The sequence below is a fragment of the Vicugna pacos genome, chromosome 11, assembly GCF_048564905.1.
Source record: "Vicugna pacos chromosome 11, VicPac4, whole genome shotgun sequence".
NCBI lineage: Eukaryota > Metazoa > Chordata > Mammalia > Artiodactyla > Camelidae > Vicugna > Vicugna pacos.
In genome coordinates this window covers 25,944,697-25,960,023 of record NC_132997.1, presented here as the reverse complement: position 1 = coordinate 25,960,023, position 15,327 = coordinate 25,944,697, and the positions used below count along the sequence as shown (strand labels likewise).

The 15,327-nt window shown below is 45.7% G+C and overlaps 2 long non-coding RNA genes across 2 annotated transcripts; one reads left to right on the top strand and one right to left on the bottom strand.

Annotated features, from left to right (window-relative positions):
- Positions 1-206: 206 nt before the first annotated feature.
- On the bottom strand, positions 207-3,910 carry LOC140699715 (uncharacterized). The gene is made up of 3 exons (XR_012077958.1): positions 3,813-3,910; positions 1,767-1,883; positions 207-589 (listed from the first exon to the last, which is right to left on the bottom strand). It is a non-coding gene; the product is annotated as an uncharacterized lncRNA (long non-coding RNA).
- A 108-nt stretch (positions 3,911-4,018) lies between these two features.
- On the top strand, positions 4,019-14,951 carry LOC140699714 (uncharacterized). The gene is made up of 3 exons (XR_012077957.1): positions 4,019-4,107; positions 13,913-13,995; positions 14,214-14,951. It is a non-coding gene; the product is annotated as an uncharacterized lncRNA (long non-coding RNA).
- Positions 14,952-15,327: the final 376 nt, after the last annotated feature.

Genomic DNA, 15,327 nt, shown 5'->3' with positions numbered 1-15,327 from the left:
GACTGTAAGCCTTGAGCGCAGAGTCACTGCACGTCAGAGAAACACTCGGTTAACCTGCCAGATGGAGGGATGCGGCGCAGGGACCTGCCTTACCTTGGGACCCTTTTATATGATGCGTTTCTTGTTTGTATTTTGGAAGGCTTTTTAACCAAGTGGAGGGACACTCCTGGAAGAAAAAGAACTTGTCCATGTTCATGGTGTTCTACAGCATCCCAGCACCTGTTTATGCCTCTTTTTGGGCATAACGTTTTCTCCAGGAGGCGACCTAACACCGGATACGCATCGACTCTATTCTGGCGATTGTAAGAATTAATAAAGAATTCCTGGCACTTCCTACAGCCAGCCATGGTGCAAGCACAGGGTTAGTCCTTGGAAACGTGAACTTCACACCCGGGACGACTCTCTACATTGTCTGGGATGAACCACGTATTTCTCGGGTGAGGAACTGATGGGGCAGTAACTCGCCCGTGGGCACCTGGCTTGTCCGCCTGGAGCCGGAAGTTGGAGTCCACATCCCTCGCTCTGACCCTGTCCTCTTTCCACGCTGCTCTGTTCATTACTGGATGGTTTCCTGACCGAATTCAAGGCTCTGGAAGACCAAAATGGAATTATCGATCTTCTGTTATTGGAAAACAAATGACTTCTCTGGATTCTTGGTCTCAGCCCGAGGAGGAAGGAGGGAGCTAGTCTGAAAACATCTTCATTCCTCTTCAGGCTTCACAAATACTGGGAGGCAGGGTGCCATGATTAAGCCCCTCTTACAGATGGGGACATGAGATAACAGGAAGTTAAGTAACTCACGAGGTTTACAAGCAAATGGTGGAGTCCGTCTGTCTGTCTGTCTGTCTGTCTGTCTGTCTGTGATTCCCCTGTGACTGGATCCTCTTATTGGGCTTCCTGGGAAGGCTGCATTATGGGCAATCACTCCGGACATGAGAAGCACCAGTGAGGATGGCAGGTGTGGGCTGAGACGGGGTACTGGGATGGTCAGGGATGCTGAGCTGCTAGGAAAGAAAGTCAATTATCTGTAACATTGAAGCACAGAGGAGAGATGCTGAAAGAAACCGGGTTTGGGTAAATCAGGCTGGGCGCTGACAGCAGCCTCCACTGCTTTCCCTGGGAAAGCCCCTCACTTCCTCTGGGGTTCTAACCATAGTGGGGACTGCTAGGTAGACAGGGGGTGGCCAGGACAAAGTTTACTAGGCTAGGAAGAGTCCTGAGGAGACCAAAATTTGAATGATGTTAATACTAATGGCTAAAATGGAAGGAATTTTAAAGGCCAATCTTTATTCAGGAGGCAGGCTTTCCCAGAAGCCCAGTGAGAAGGTCCAGTCACAGGGGACTTGCACCCACATCGTGGTCCATGGCCGCTGCCCTGCAGTGGATGGAGATGCTCTTTCTCATGACGGTAACACAGCTGGTGTGAGTTCTCTTCCCTGGGGAAGGGTGTCTGCCATCTGTGAGCTCCTCTTAATCCCGAGGGAGACTTCTCTTTGGTCCCGCATTCCCCTGGGGTGGGCTCTGCAGTCTGGGCTTTGGGAAATTTTGAGATCAGTGTCTTTCATGCTTCCTGGGTGCTGTGCCATTTGGCTCCCCTCCACCCTCTCTGACCAGACCTCTGCCTCTTTCCTCCTTCTCCCTGGGACACCTCTGGTAGGAGATCTTGGCTGGGTACTGGATTTCGGCTAAAAAGAAGGGTAAAAGTGGGGGAAAGTGATAGATGACACCATGAGTGTAGCCCAGGTAAGAAGCCATTTTGAAATTACCTGACTCTACAGGAAGGAGGTGGAGTCACAGTGTGACTCTAGGCAGATACATTTGGAGTGATTTCATTGCTCGTATCTGAAGAAGACATTGGTGCAGTCCACTTGGAGATCTTCAGTCTAGAAGGAATAAAGAAACCTGATCATCTGACCACTGCAACTTTAATCCTCACAACAACATAACCTGAGAAACGTTCAGTGGCTTCTTGTTGCCTCCTTGATGAAGTTGACATTTTTCACTTGTCATACAAGACCCTCAGCCTCCAGCCTTCGACTATTTTTCTGTTCTTATCTCTGATATTTGCCTTACATCTATGGTTTCCTCAAGCTGAACTGAATTTCCATTGATTTTCCAGAGTCCGTGTTCCTAATCCTCCATCCCACCCAAAACCACCACCGGGGTACGCTTCCTTGTGCTGTCCTCTCTGCCTGGAATAGCTTCACTCACCGTCGCTCCATGTTGAATTCCAACTTGGTTTCTTAGATAGACTTTATTTTCAGAGCAGTTTTAGGTTCAAAGCAAAATTGAGCGGGAAGTACAAAGAGTCCCCATGTACCCCTGCCCCCCGACCCCACATGCAGAGCCTCCCTCATTATCAACAGCCCCCACCAGAGTGGCACCTCTGTTACAAGAGATGAGCCAGCACTGACACCTCTTCATCACCCGGAGGCCAGAGTTCACACTGGGATTCACTCTTGCCATTGTATGTCCTATGGGCGGTAATGATGCATCCGCCGTACATAGTATCGTACAGAATAATTTCCCTGCCCTAAAACCAGCTTGTTTATAATGGACAGAAACAAATGCTTCTTTCTTTGATTCAGTAGGTATCAGTAAGCCTTTCGTGAGTGCTGACTCTGTTTTAAGGACTAGGGACGCACTGCTGAGTCATACCCAGACTTTGAGCTTAGGAGTTAACATTATAACAAGAACGATGGAGACATAAAAAGATAACTGTGATGCGAGATGTCTCAGAGAATGTTGGTTGGAACAAATCCAGCAATTTCAAAGTATCTTTTACTCTTTTGTACGTACTACAACATTTGAGCCGTAATTGTATCTGTCTCTTGGGCATCCTACCTGGAAAGGCAATGATATTTCAGGTAAATGCCCAGCATCAGGTTCTAAGCTGATCCACTTATGTAAGTTAGTAAATTGATCTTTTGATAGCAAAAGTGTTGGGACCCCTTGATGGCTGAGTTCTGTATCTTCTGGACTGAAATATGGGTCTTGGAACTTGGTGATCCTGTGAACAAGCCTGGGGTCCCAGGGGGTACCTCAGTCAAGGTCCAGAAATCCCTTGTGGCAAGTCCTCCAGGCAAAGGCCTCAGGAAGCCTTTGCCGTTTTGTTTTGTTTTTTTTAATGGAGAAACTGGGGATTGAACCCAGGGCCTCGTGCATGCTAAGCACACGCTCTACCACTGAGCTATACGCAATCCCCAAGCCTTTGCAGTTTACTGCCATTAAAAGTCCCTAAGAGACACATGCATATGCAGCCACCATGTGAATAAGTGAAAATGAAGGTTCTCCATCAACCTGGAATATTCTAGACCCAGTTATCACAGACAACTTCTGCCGCGATAGCTGGAAAAATTCTGACATCGCCAACAAGGCTAAGAGAGCTGGTCAGCTACTTAGCTTGGAGTTTAAAAGAAGGCAGTTTTATTGGTCTTTTAGGCTTGCCTCTCAGATCTCTGCATGAATCACAGTTCCGACAGAGCAAATTCCCGTAATATCATTTCAGAGTGAGTCCCTGCCTTACTCAAGTCTCTTCTCAACCTGCCTAATTGCCGCCCCCTGGCAAAAGTGCCACAGCCTGCCACCACGTTCCTCACAATTAATGGAATCGAAGCTAAATTGATGGCCTGTTAACATTCTTGGTTTGGCATTGGCTGCAGAAAAACATACCTAAAAGAAAGAATAGAGCCCATAGCCTGCCAAAATAATGTTGTCTCCCCTACTAAAGACCCAAAGTACTGAAACATTGTGGCCTAGAGGAGAAATTCTGGTGAAGTGATATGAATGCTGTACTTTGAGAATAATCATACCCGAGGCTGTGGCTTTATTAAATTTCCCTACTTAACTGTGATCCATAAAGCCTTTGGGCAAAGGAGCCTGGAATTTTGGACCCTAATAACCAGCTGAAGATAGGTTTGTTTCATTAACTTGGAGTAATAGATTCTTCTAATGGAATTTCTCATTACAGACAGTGTTCCTTTTTCGTTTCACAATTCCATCACGCCGTCATGGCGACCACACACCAGAGATTTCCTTGTGTGATTCGTCCCAACTACTGGCCAGACAGCCTATGCTGGTATATGACTGGGGAGTGTGCACCAGGAGGTAAGCAGTGCTCTGTGTGTGTGTGTGTGTGTGTGTGTGTGTGTGTACGTGTGTGTGTGTGTTGCTAGGTGTACCAGCACTGCGGCCGGGCAGGAACTGAGAAACATAGACCAACTGCCTTTGCCTCCAAATCTGACAGGTCAGATAGAAGGAGTTTGGCCAAAACCATGGATAAATGTAAAATACGAATAAGGCTCAGAGCAGGAATGACCACGTCCTGTCTGCTATGTGTAGGATCCCTTCTTAGAGGAGGGGAAACAGAACTGAGCTGAAATTGAGGGGTGCATCGCAGTGTGATGGATGGAGGTGAAAGAGGGCGAAGGGCCCATGTGATCTCTCTCTGTATTGTTTCTTACAACTACGTGTGGCCCTACGCTGATCTCAGAATAAAAAGTTAACCTGAAATCCTCAGTTGATCATATTTAGACGAGCGTCTTCCTTTCAAAGCATTAAAAAATGAACCCATATTTGCTCTCTGACAGCTCGTTGCTCTGGTTGAGGGCCCCTGTCCCTCCTTTTTCCAATCATCTCCCTCCCGCCAAGTATGTCAGAATTAAAATGAAGGATCACGTACAATATAATTTTGTCCTTTAGGGTTTTGTGCCTTTCCTGAGCTGATGGGATAAACGCATTACTTCTCAATAACTAAGGGTCTTCAGTGCTTGTTAGACCCAACAATACCTTACATTTAAACAGAACACAACAGCACTACTCCTTTTGTTTTCTACAATTAATTTACTAACGAAAGGATTTTTTTAACATTTAGAAGAAAACCTTTTTATTTGCTGATAGTTATAATCTTACTTTAAGCAAATCTGTTTTATACAGATCTGATTGTCCTAAAAAAAGAAATTAGGTAGTAAGGATTCTTCCCAATAGAATTCAATAGTTTTTGTTATAAAGAGAAGAATGTGGTTAAATGTGATTTTTAAAAAATGCTATTTACTCATAGATGGGTGTCATGTGAAGTTAAGTCGATCTGGATTATATTAACAGAGGTATATGTCCAGGAGTCACTCTATGAGGTCTCTACAGTTGCAATGCTCTAATCTTTAAGGAGGCTCTAAAACAACTAGCAACAAATAGAGAAATGCTCTGGGCCAGAGGCTGACAAACTTTTTCTGTGAAGAGCCAGGTGGTAAATGATCTTGGCTTTACGGGTTATCTGGGGTCTGTTACAACCACTCACCTCTGTCCTTTTATCAGGAAAGCAGCTAGAGATAATCTGTGAATGAATGGTGTGGCCGTGTCCAATAAAACAGTATGTACCAAACCTGAAACTGGCATTTCATACGATTGTCACATGTCACAAACTATTATTCTTCTTTGATTTTTCTTCAACCATTTCAAAATGTCCCCCAGCCAGGCAAAAACAGGTGGTGGGCTGCGGGCTGTAAATGCTGACCCCTGCTTCTAGTCCATGAGACAAGCCTGGCAAATATTAGCCCAGCTTTTGGAAAGAAAAACTGAGGTATTAAACTTGGTTAGAGATATCTTCATGCACATTTGGTCGCATGAAATCCACTTGGGTGGTTTTTGCAGAAATTCGCAAGAAACAGTTTGTAAGTGGAACGACATTTCATTAAGAGATTTTACGTATGTAGTTTATATAAATGTAATATGTGTAATATATATATATATATATATATATATATATATATATATATATATATATAATACTCACACACATTGAATCAATAGACAACAATGGAAACTATGTTAGTGTTGCTTGTTCGTAAGTAAAGAATTAGAGTGTAGACTATTAATTGCTCCTGAAATCTATACTCCTGGCTGCTGCTGACACCACGGAAATAGTCCAGATTCATATTCTAAGCCAACAAATCTTGAGAAGTGCTGCTGCTGGAAATTTGAGTAAATTTGCTCTCATCTGCAGCTTCCCTGCACCTTGCGGCTCATAGGAACGTGAGCTCCGGCATTGTTGGGAGCTGTCAGTCACGGCAACTGATAAGCGGGGTGAAACTGTAACTGAGTCACAGAAACGTCAGATAATGGTCTTAAGAAGGATGCTGAGGCTGTCTCTTTACCTACCTGGGGGGACCCTGTCCTTCTGAAAGGAGCTGTTATTTCAATTCTTTACTCTGGACTTTAAAGGAAAGTTTGGGCACCGTTGGCATTTCAGAGATGACAAGGATTCATCTCCTTCAGCAAAGGTTCACATCCAACAGGAGCTGTAAAAAAAATCCAGGTGATTTTAATTTGAGAGCAACCTTCAAACATTTTTCAGAGTGTGTTATCCTTTTGTCATTCTTAGTTTTGAGAGGCCCCCTACCCATGGTTGGAAGTCTCATTTATAGCAAGAGTAACTACACTCCTTAACTTAAGGCTTTGTAAAAACAAGTGTGTAATTTTAAGCCAAATATAGCTGCTAGAGATAAAAATTTTTGACATCAAACAGCCATTTCAGATGGCTCAGAATGTTCCCAAAGCTACTTCTCAACTGCTTTTTTCAAACTTTGTTCCCCCTAAAACAGTCCCTCCAACTATTTTCTGCCTACCTGCAACAAGAAAGACTTTTGTGCAAAGCCTTCCTATGGGGATGAAGCACAGTGTGCTTTTCAAACTGCATGAGTCCACCTTCCCCCTGTGGTTCTGATAAGTTTCCCCTTCCAGCCTGTCCCCCTTGAGAAGCCATTAGCTCCAGTGCAGAGGTTGGAATTACATCACTCAGGATTCTCTACATCTCTGATTCTCAGATTTCTTCGGCATTCACAGAGATTTACATAGACTATTGACTCATTTTTTCCTTCCCAACAAGACACTAACCCACGTACAATTTGATACAGGACGGGGAACGAAAAAACTTTCTCCCACTTTGATTTTTCACTGACCAGTGTCAGAAAAAAGAACAAAAGTGTCTACCTGAGGCAAAACTTTTATCAGGGTCCAGCTATCTCAAAACACAGTTGATTTACTTCTCAGAACCCTGGAGAGGCAATGAGATCTCTTTTTATTACTTTAAAAAAATTGTTTTAATTGAAGTATAGCTGATTCACAGTGTTGGGTTAGTTTCTGGTGTACAGCATAGGGATTCAGTTCTTCTTCAGATTCTTTTCCATTATAGGTTGTTACAAGATACTGAGTATAGTTCCCTGTGCTAGACAGTGGGACCTTGTTGTTTATCTGTTTTATGTATAGTAGTTTGTATCTGCTAATCCCAAACTTCTGATTTCTCTCTCCCCTCCTTCCCCTCTTTCCCCTTTGGTAGTCATAAGCTTGTTTTCTGTGTCTGTGAGTCTGTTTCTGTCTTGTAAATAAGTTCGTTTGTACCATTTATTTTTAGACTCCACATATAAGTGATATTATATGATATTTGTCTTTCTCTGTCTGACATATTTTGTTTAGTATGATCATCTCTAGGTCCATCCATGTTGCTCCAAATGGCATTATTTCATTCTTTCTTTATGGCTGAGTAGTATTCCATTGTGTGTGGAGATATGTATATATATAAAACATCTTCTTTATCTAGCCATCTGTGGATGGACATTTAGGTTGCTTCCATGTCTTGGCTACTGTAAACAGTGCTGCTATGAACATTGGGGTGCATGTATCTTTTTGAATTAGAGTTTTCTCTGGATATGTGCCCAGGATAGACCTCTTTTATACTTTTCTGGTGGAAGTATGGAAGATCCTCGGTGGGTTAGGAGGAGGGAGTACAGGGTGGCTGGCCTTCCAGGCAATCATAGGAACTGGATTTCCTTCCTGGCCATGGTGCATTCAACTTTGACCCCATTCCCGTGTTATCCCAGCACATCAGCCACTTGTCTAGTATTTAAGTAGGAATATCTACTTGCCATGGAAGGAGAAAGAGGTTGAGGGAAGGTAAATATTGACCCAAGCAACACGGTTAGCAAGAAGAAGACACAGGATGGAGATCATTTTTGGCCTCTCATGACACCTCCCCCAGGGGATCCTACACTGATTCAGCACAGCTGATCCAGCTGCATCAGAACTGAGCAGGGTCGTAAATGCTCTGGTGCCCAGATCTCTCTTCAGGACTTGGGCACCCAGTCACTTCCTGAGCTGCTGGACTGTTGGAGGCTGATGGCCAGAGCTGCTCTGCCAAGGTCATGCCTGCACTCAAGACACTACTTCATCGAGAAGACATAGAGAACTGGACCCTTCGCCTTAGGGTCTCTGAAATGTCACCCAGTTCCCCACCGATTGTCTAGGGCCTCTGTTGTGACTGCATCGAGGATAAACTCCTACCTCTCCACAATTCTCCTTCCTTCACTCCCCCAAAATCATCCATCCCAGTTATATTCCAATGAACTTCCTTTATTCAGGTCCCCATTCAGAGTTTATTTTTCCAGGGAACCCAATTTAAAACAAGCAAAAATCCCTCAGGACAGGATTGTTTTCTCTTAAAAAGTTTATTCTCTTTCTTCCTTTATCCACAATTTACTGAGTGCCTTTACTGTTCCCGATACTGTATTAGCATTTGCGATTACAAGACAAAGTGTGGTGTCTCGCCTTCAAGGAGCTCTTAGTCTATCAATGGAGAATACGATTTTTAAAAATAATGCTCATAACTATCAAATCATTTATGAAAAATTGAGAGATCATAGAAAAAAGTTACTAAACCCAACTTGGAGAGACGGAAGAAGGTGGGAACATTTCTGGAGAAAGTGATGATGGAGCTGAGATTATATAATTTTTTATTAGTTTCAAGATTTTACTGAGATACAATTTACATTCCGTATATTCATCCGTTTAAAGGGTACAATTTAGTGCTTCTTAGTAGATCCAAAATGTTGCCCCATCATCACCAATCTCTAATTCCAGAATGTTCTCACCACCCCTTGAATAAATCCTGTAGCCATTAGCAGTTACTCCCTAATTTCCCGTCCCACTAGCCCCTGGCAAACACCAACCCACCTTTCTGCCTCTATGAATTTGCCTATTTTGTGTATTTCATGTAAATTGAATCATACAAAATATGAGTTTCTTTGCTCTACTTTCATTTAACACAACATTTTCAGGTTCATTGGTGGTGTACCACGTATCAGTACTTTATCTCCTTTTTAAAAGAATTATGACAAAATATACATAAGATCTACCATTTTAAGTGCACAGTCCACTGGCATTAAGTGCATTCATGGTGTTGTGCAACCATCACCATTATCCATTTCTACAACTTTTTAATTGTCCCAGATGAAAATGACGTGTCCATTAAATACTAACTCCCCATTTCCCCTTTCCCTAGCTCTTGGTAACTTCTGTCCTACTTTCTATCTGTATGGATTTGCGTATCCTAGGTACCTCACATAAGTGGAATCATTCAATGTTGGTTCTTTGGTGTTTGGTTTATTTCATGTAGCATGAAGTTCATCTACGTTGTGGCATATGTCAGAATGTCTTTTCTTTTAAAGGCTGAATAATATTCTTTTGCATGGATAGACCACTTTTTTTAACATTTTTTATTGATTTATAATCATTTTACAATGTTGTGTCAAATTCCAGTGTAGAGCACAATTTTTCAGTTATACATGAACATATATATATTCATTGTCACATTTTTTTCTCTGTGAGCTACCATAAGATCTTGTGTATATTTCCCTGTGCTATACACTATAATCTTGTTTATCTATTCTACAATTTTGAAATCCCGTCTATCCCTTCCCACCCTCTCCTCCATGGGCAACCACTAGTTTGTATTCTATGTCTATGAGTCTATTTCTATTTTGTATTTATGTTTTGTCTTTTTGTTTTTGTTTTTTAGATTCCACATATGAGTGATCTCATATGGTATTTGTCTTTCTCTTTCTGGCTTACTTCCCTTAGAATTACATTCTCCAGGAGCATCCATGTTGCTGCAAATGGCATTACATTGTCAGTTTTTATGGCTGAGTAGTATTCCATTGTATAAATATACCACATCTTCTTTATCCAGTCATCCGTTGATGGACATTTAAGCTGTTTCCATGTCTTGGCTATTGTAAATAGTGCTGCTGTGAATATTGGGGTGCAGGTGTCCTTTTGAAGTAGGGTTCCTTCTGGATATAAGCCCAGGAGCAGGATTCCTGGGTCATATGGTAAGTGATAGACCACATTTTTAAAAATCTCTTTTCCATCTGTGGAGACCTGGGTTGTTTCTGCTTTTTGGGTATTGTGAATAATACTGCAATGAAGATTCCTAGCTAGGATCAGCTAAGACTGTATTTGAAAGACTTAAAAGATCATTTAATTGGAGTGTGGACAGTAGGAAAGCAATGTTTGGATGGTGAGGAAGGTTACTAGTGTCAGAGAATTCAAAACTTGTGACCCTGAGTGGCTATGTCAGTGTTCCTGCAATAGCTGAGATTTGAAATTGGCCCTGGGCAGAAAGTGGCTGAGAGGGGGAAAAAAGCTTAAATACCTTTTAATGTAGCACACAAGCGACACATTATCTGATCGACTCCCTCAGCCTTTTCCCCTTTCACTCTTTTTCTGCAACTGTATGTGCCACCAAGACCAACTTGCCTGTAGTTCCCCTGCGTGTCCACTGTTTCTCCCATCTGTTTCCTTTTTCCAAGCTGTCATCTCTGTAGTGATAAACTCCTCTACCCACTCTTTCAAAATTAGTTTGGATATTGGTGAAAATGGCAGAGTAAAGTCCTCTGAAAAGTCTCTTCTCCATAAAAACAATGAGAGCACTGGTAGAAAAAAAATTGTAAGAATGGCCATTTTCAGAAGTCTCAAACTGAGCCAAACACTTGCAGCAATCCAAGGAGCATTTTTTCAGGGAAAACTGCTGAATCTCAGTAAGGACAGAGAGCTCCATATGACTTTAATTGCCCTGATCCCAGCCCCCCCTCCCCTGCTCCACAACAGTCTTGAAACCCAAAGTCATGATCAGGTGAAACCAGCAATGTGGCAGCCAGCTGGAGGAGGAGTTTAGCAATTAAGGAGCTGGTTACTGCATGAGGCTGGAGATTCAGACAGAGACCAGATTCTAAAAGAATTTACACACTCTGTTATTGAATTTGCCATTTTTATCCTGAAATTAGAGGCGAATCACACCAACATTTTGGTCTTAAATCTTCATTCCCAGATAGTTGTTATTACTCGACCTGTCTTGTAGTTCCCTGAAAGGCTGTTTTTATTTGATATGACTCAGTTTGCCTAATGCAAACAGGTTTTTTGCAGGGTGGGAGTGAGAGTGGGAGCATTTGTTGAAAACCATCAGAGGCAATTTTTTAGCATCTTGGCTGTCTGAGGCAGTGGATAATGGTTGGGGCAAACAATAGGTTAACCAAAAAGCTAGAAAGAAAAACCGAGGAATGAGATGTCCACAGGGGCTTTGAAGAGCTCAGACACATTGCTTGGAATCTGGAAGGCCGTGTATGTGTGTAGGGCTGACCGCACACACAGGAAAGACCTCTCTGCTAACACAGCCCCATTTTCCAGAATGTACTGCAGAAGAGCACAGAGCATAGGCCAGGCAGGGTTTCCAGGACAGAGTGCTGACCACAGAGGGGACTGGAGCCCCAAACTTTTCCTCTCTGGGCAGGAGGAGCCCATTTCATCAATGGTGATAGGAGTTGGCAAACGGAGGGCTGTGTGAGCCTCCAGCCAAAGCTGAGGAGGACAGACTTCCAGGAGGACTGAACGACCACAGCCTCACTGGAAGCCAATGCCTGGGACCTCACAGCTAACCCTCTGCCACTCAGGTCCTGCCAGACAGGAGCAGCAGGCCCAGCCACCCAGGCAGAAGAGAGGCTGGTGAGCAGGAAGGGTGTGATGCCAGATGGCAGAGCTGGACGGAAAATCAGCCAGCCGGCACCAGCAACATGCCAACTGTTTGCCGAGCCCAAGGAGCACAGAGGCAGGCAGGAAGCCTGGTGGCCACCCCAGCTCCTCCTGGGTGCCCTGCCTGACCACCTTGAGTGAGCCCGACTAGCACCCCACAAGGGCAGCTGTCCTGGGGCCATGAGACATGAGTTCAAAACCAATGACATCCTCGTCAGGTGACTTCGAGCAGATTCCATTACCTTTCCTGCTCCAAGCAGGGGGCTGTCATGGTGACAGATTAACATACACGGAGAGCCTTTGCAAATAGCAAACTATAAATATATCCTACATCAGTGCTAGGATCCTCCAGTACATTCATCTTCATCTGCTCTCTGTTTGCAGTTCACCTTTGAATATGAAAAATGGGGGCCCCATTAAGAGATTAAAGGTGGAAACAACAGTGACGCAGCCAGTGGTGGTCACAGATCAATGGCTGCACAGTTAACAGTGTCTTGCAGTACAGCACGTGTGGTCCAGCCGTCCCCCAGGTCAGCCCCCCTGACCACCCTGTCTTACAGTCTCCGGGTCACGCAGTTGCTCCCCACAGCAGAAACGCCGTCTGACTGTGTCCCTGGCTGACATGCATCAGTGGCTGTCCCTCCCAGGTTCACCTCCGTCCAGCCCATCCCTCCACTCCACACCCCTCCCCTCAGTGCTCCCGGACAGACATCATAGAAATGGTGGGTGTGTGGAGTTGTGGCAAAAATAAACGCAGGTGTTGATAAGAACTGGGCAGCTTGTGGGAGGGGGGCTGTTTGCCCCGACGTGTGTGCACCGCCTGCTTCCTCTGCTGGGTGCCGGGGACCCATCGCCTCACCTCGGAGGAAAACCAGAAGGACGGATGCAAGATGAACTCCCTTCTGAAACCTTGAAAATTAGCTCCCTAAACCTTGAATATTTAGTAATGTGAGTCTCTTTCCAATGAGATACTGGAGATTTTGTGACTCAGGAAGGACTGTATTCACCTAACTTAGGTTGATTTCATCTGAACAAGAGGTCCCAGGTCCTCTGCTCTGAGCCAGGTGCCACATTAGAAGCTGGAGGGACGTACAACTGTGGATGGGTTGTGCCTCTGGGCTCTCACCGACCTTGCGGAAGGGCTTTGAGAGGAGGAGTGAGTTCCCTGGGGGTGTCCTGCAAGGCCCCACTGAGGAGGAGGTCTTTGAGCAGAGTCTTAAAGGGTATATATTTTGCAAGGTGTCTTAGTCCCTTCCAAATGCTGTAACAACCTACCATCGAATGGGTGGCTTATAAACTACAGAAATTTATTGCTCACAGTTCTGGAGGCATGAAGTCTTAAGATCAAGGCACCAGCAGGGTCGGGTGAGGGCCCTCTTCCTGGTTCACAATCATCTCATCCTTTCTGTATCCTCACAAGGCAGAAGGGGGTGGGAGTGCTGGGGACCCTGTTTCACAAGACACTAATCCCACTTGTGAGGGCTCCATCCTCATGACCTCATGACCTCAGCACCAGCAATAAGATTTCAACCTAGGAAAGTGGCAGAGGGTGGGGGGTTTCTCAGGGGGACACACTTTCAGGCCATAGCACCAGGTAGGATCCTGCAGGTATATTGCCAGAACCTTGGGGCAGATTTTTCAAAGACACAGGACATGAAGGCACACACTCATACCTGGGCAATGAGGGGTGTGGGGCGGGTCCGGCAGGTGTGAGGGAGTGCAACAGGCCAGGGAGGCTGTGGGACGCTTCCAAGCACAGGCCTGTGTGGAGGGGACAGCTGTCACTCTGCAAGACAACAGGCCCAGGAGGAGCTCATCTCTCATCTTCCAAAAGATGTCAGCAGTGCAGATTTTCTACAAATGCCTTGGTTTTTAATTGTTGGTGACTAATTTTAAAAAACTAATTAAAAAGAAAAGACAATTTAAGCCCCATTCAGAGCCCGGTACCCCTCGGTTACTCTCCGTGTTGGCTGGCTCTCTGCTTCCCAGGCCACTCTCCCCACCCCTGCACACCCCCTTCTTCCCTTACCAACCCGTGCATTTTCATCCATCACAGGTGTTTTCCGAAAGCATCCACGCCCGGTCCCAGGCACGACATCCGTTGAACCTGGCCTGTCACCTGCAGTGTTAAGCATCCAGGTCTGCAGTCCCGAGGCGGCCTTTAGATTGCCTGTTTGAGACCTCTGAGCTAGAGATCCGGGAAAGCAGGGTGTCAGAGGGAGCTGAGGTGGGGGGAGGGAAGGGGCCAGGCCAGGAGGCTGAACGCGAAGCTAGGACCAGCCCGTTATCCCGTCAAAGGGAGTCATTCCATGGGCGCTGCAGAACCGCTACGGGGGATTTTTTTTTTTTTTAATCAGGAAGATGCTAAATCACATTAGGCTTTCGTTAAAGTCCGCTCGCTGCAGTGGAAGATGAACTAGGGAAGACGCGGCGGGGGGCCTCCGGTGCTCGGATGATGCTACGGCCTCTTCACCTTGCGCAGCCCGCCCTCCGCTCAGCAGCCAGAGAGCCCCAGGCACACGTTAGGCCGGCCCGGGGCCAAAGCCGCCTGTGCCTGCTGCCGATGTCCCAGCGCAGCCCGCGTCCTGACACGCCCTCCCCGCCCCTTGCTCTGCCCACACCCATCACTCTGCCCCACCCCCTTTCTGGACCCCACCTGGCAGGCTCCCTCCTCAGGTCCCGCTCTTCCTGCCACCTCCCTCCTCCAGTCTCCATCTACTGTCACCTCCCCAGGAGGGCTGCCTGGGCCTTAGGACCCAAAATCACCTGCGCATGCGCACACAGGTGCCCTCACGCCCCCTCCCTCCTCCCCCAGCCCATAGCTTCGTGGCCGTTGATGGAGGGGCAGGCGGGTTCCGAACCCCATCCCTAATCCATCCCTCACCCACCTCCAAGCCGGAGCCCTGGGGGCCTCACCCCCCAGAGGAAGGGTGCGTAACGGGACACAAAGACCCAGCTGTGTCCTCGCCCAAGTGAGCAACTGTGTTTTAGTTCATCTCTCTAAGATGTAGACAGTGTACCTCAATGAATTTACATAATTAATTTGATCTCCTCCTGCGCTTACCCCCTCCGTTTAAAAAATTGATCTTCATCCTGTGTGGTCTGTATCTTTTTTCTCTATCTTGTTTGTCATTTTTCTCCCGCACTAAAGTGTTGACCCTATGAGTTTCAATCAATGTGACTTCCCAGGAACTAGAAAAATGACCGACGTGTAGCGGGTACAATGCCTGACGTGCGGTAGACGTAACGCCTGCTGTGTGTAGCTCGGTAGCGTACACGGAGTGAGTCATGCGCGCACAGATGGAAGGAAGGACGGAAGGAAGGAGGAGGAAAGGAGGGAGGGCGAGAGATTCACGGCAGGGAACTCCACTTGCTGGCCATTTTAATTATTAATCAGTGAGAGAATGATGGAAACTGAGCTGGTGGCAGTGACGTTGGAAAGGGCTCCAGGTGGTCTGACTGTCCTCTTCG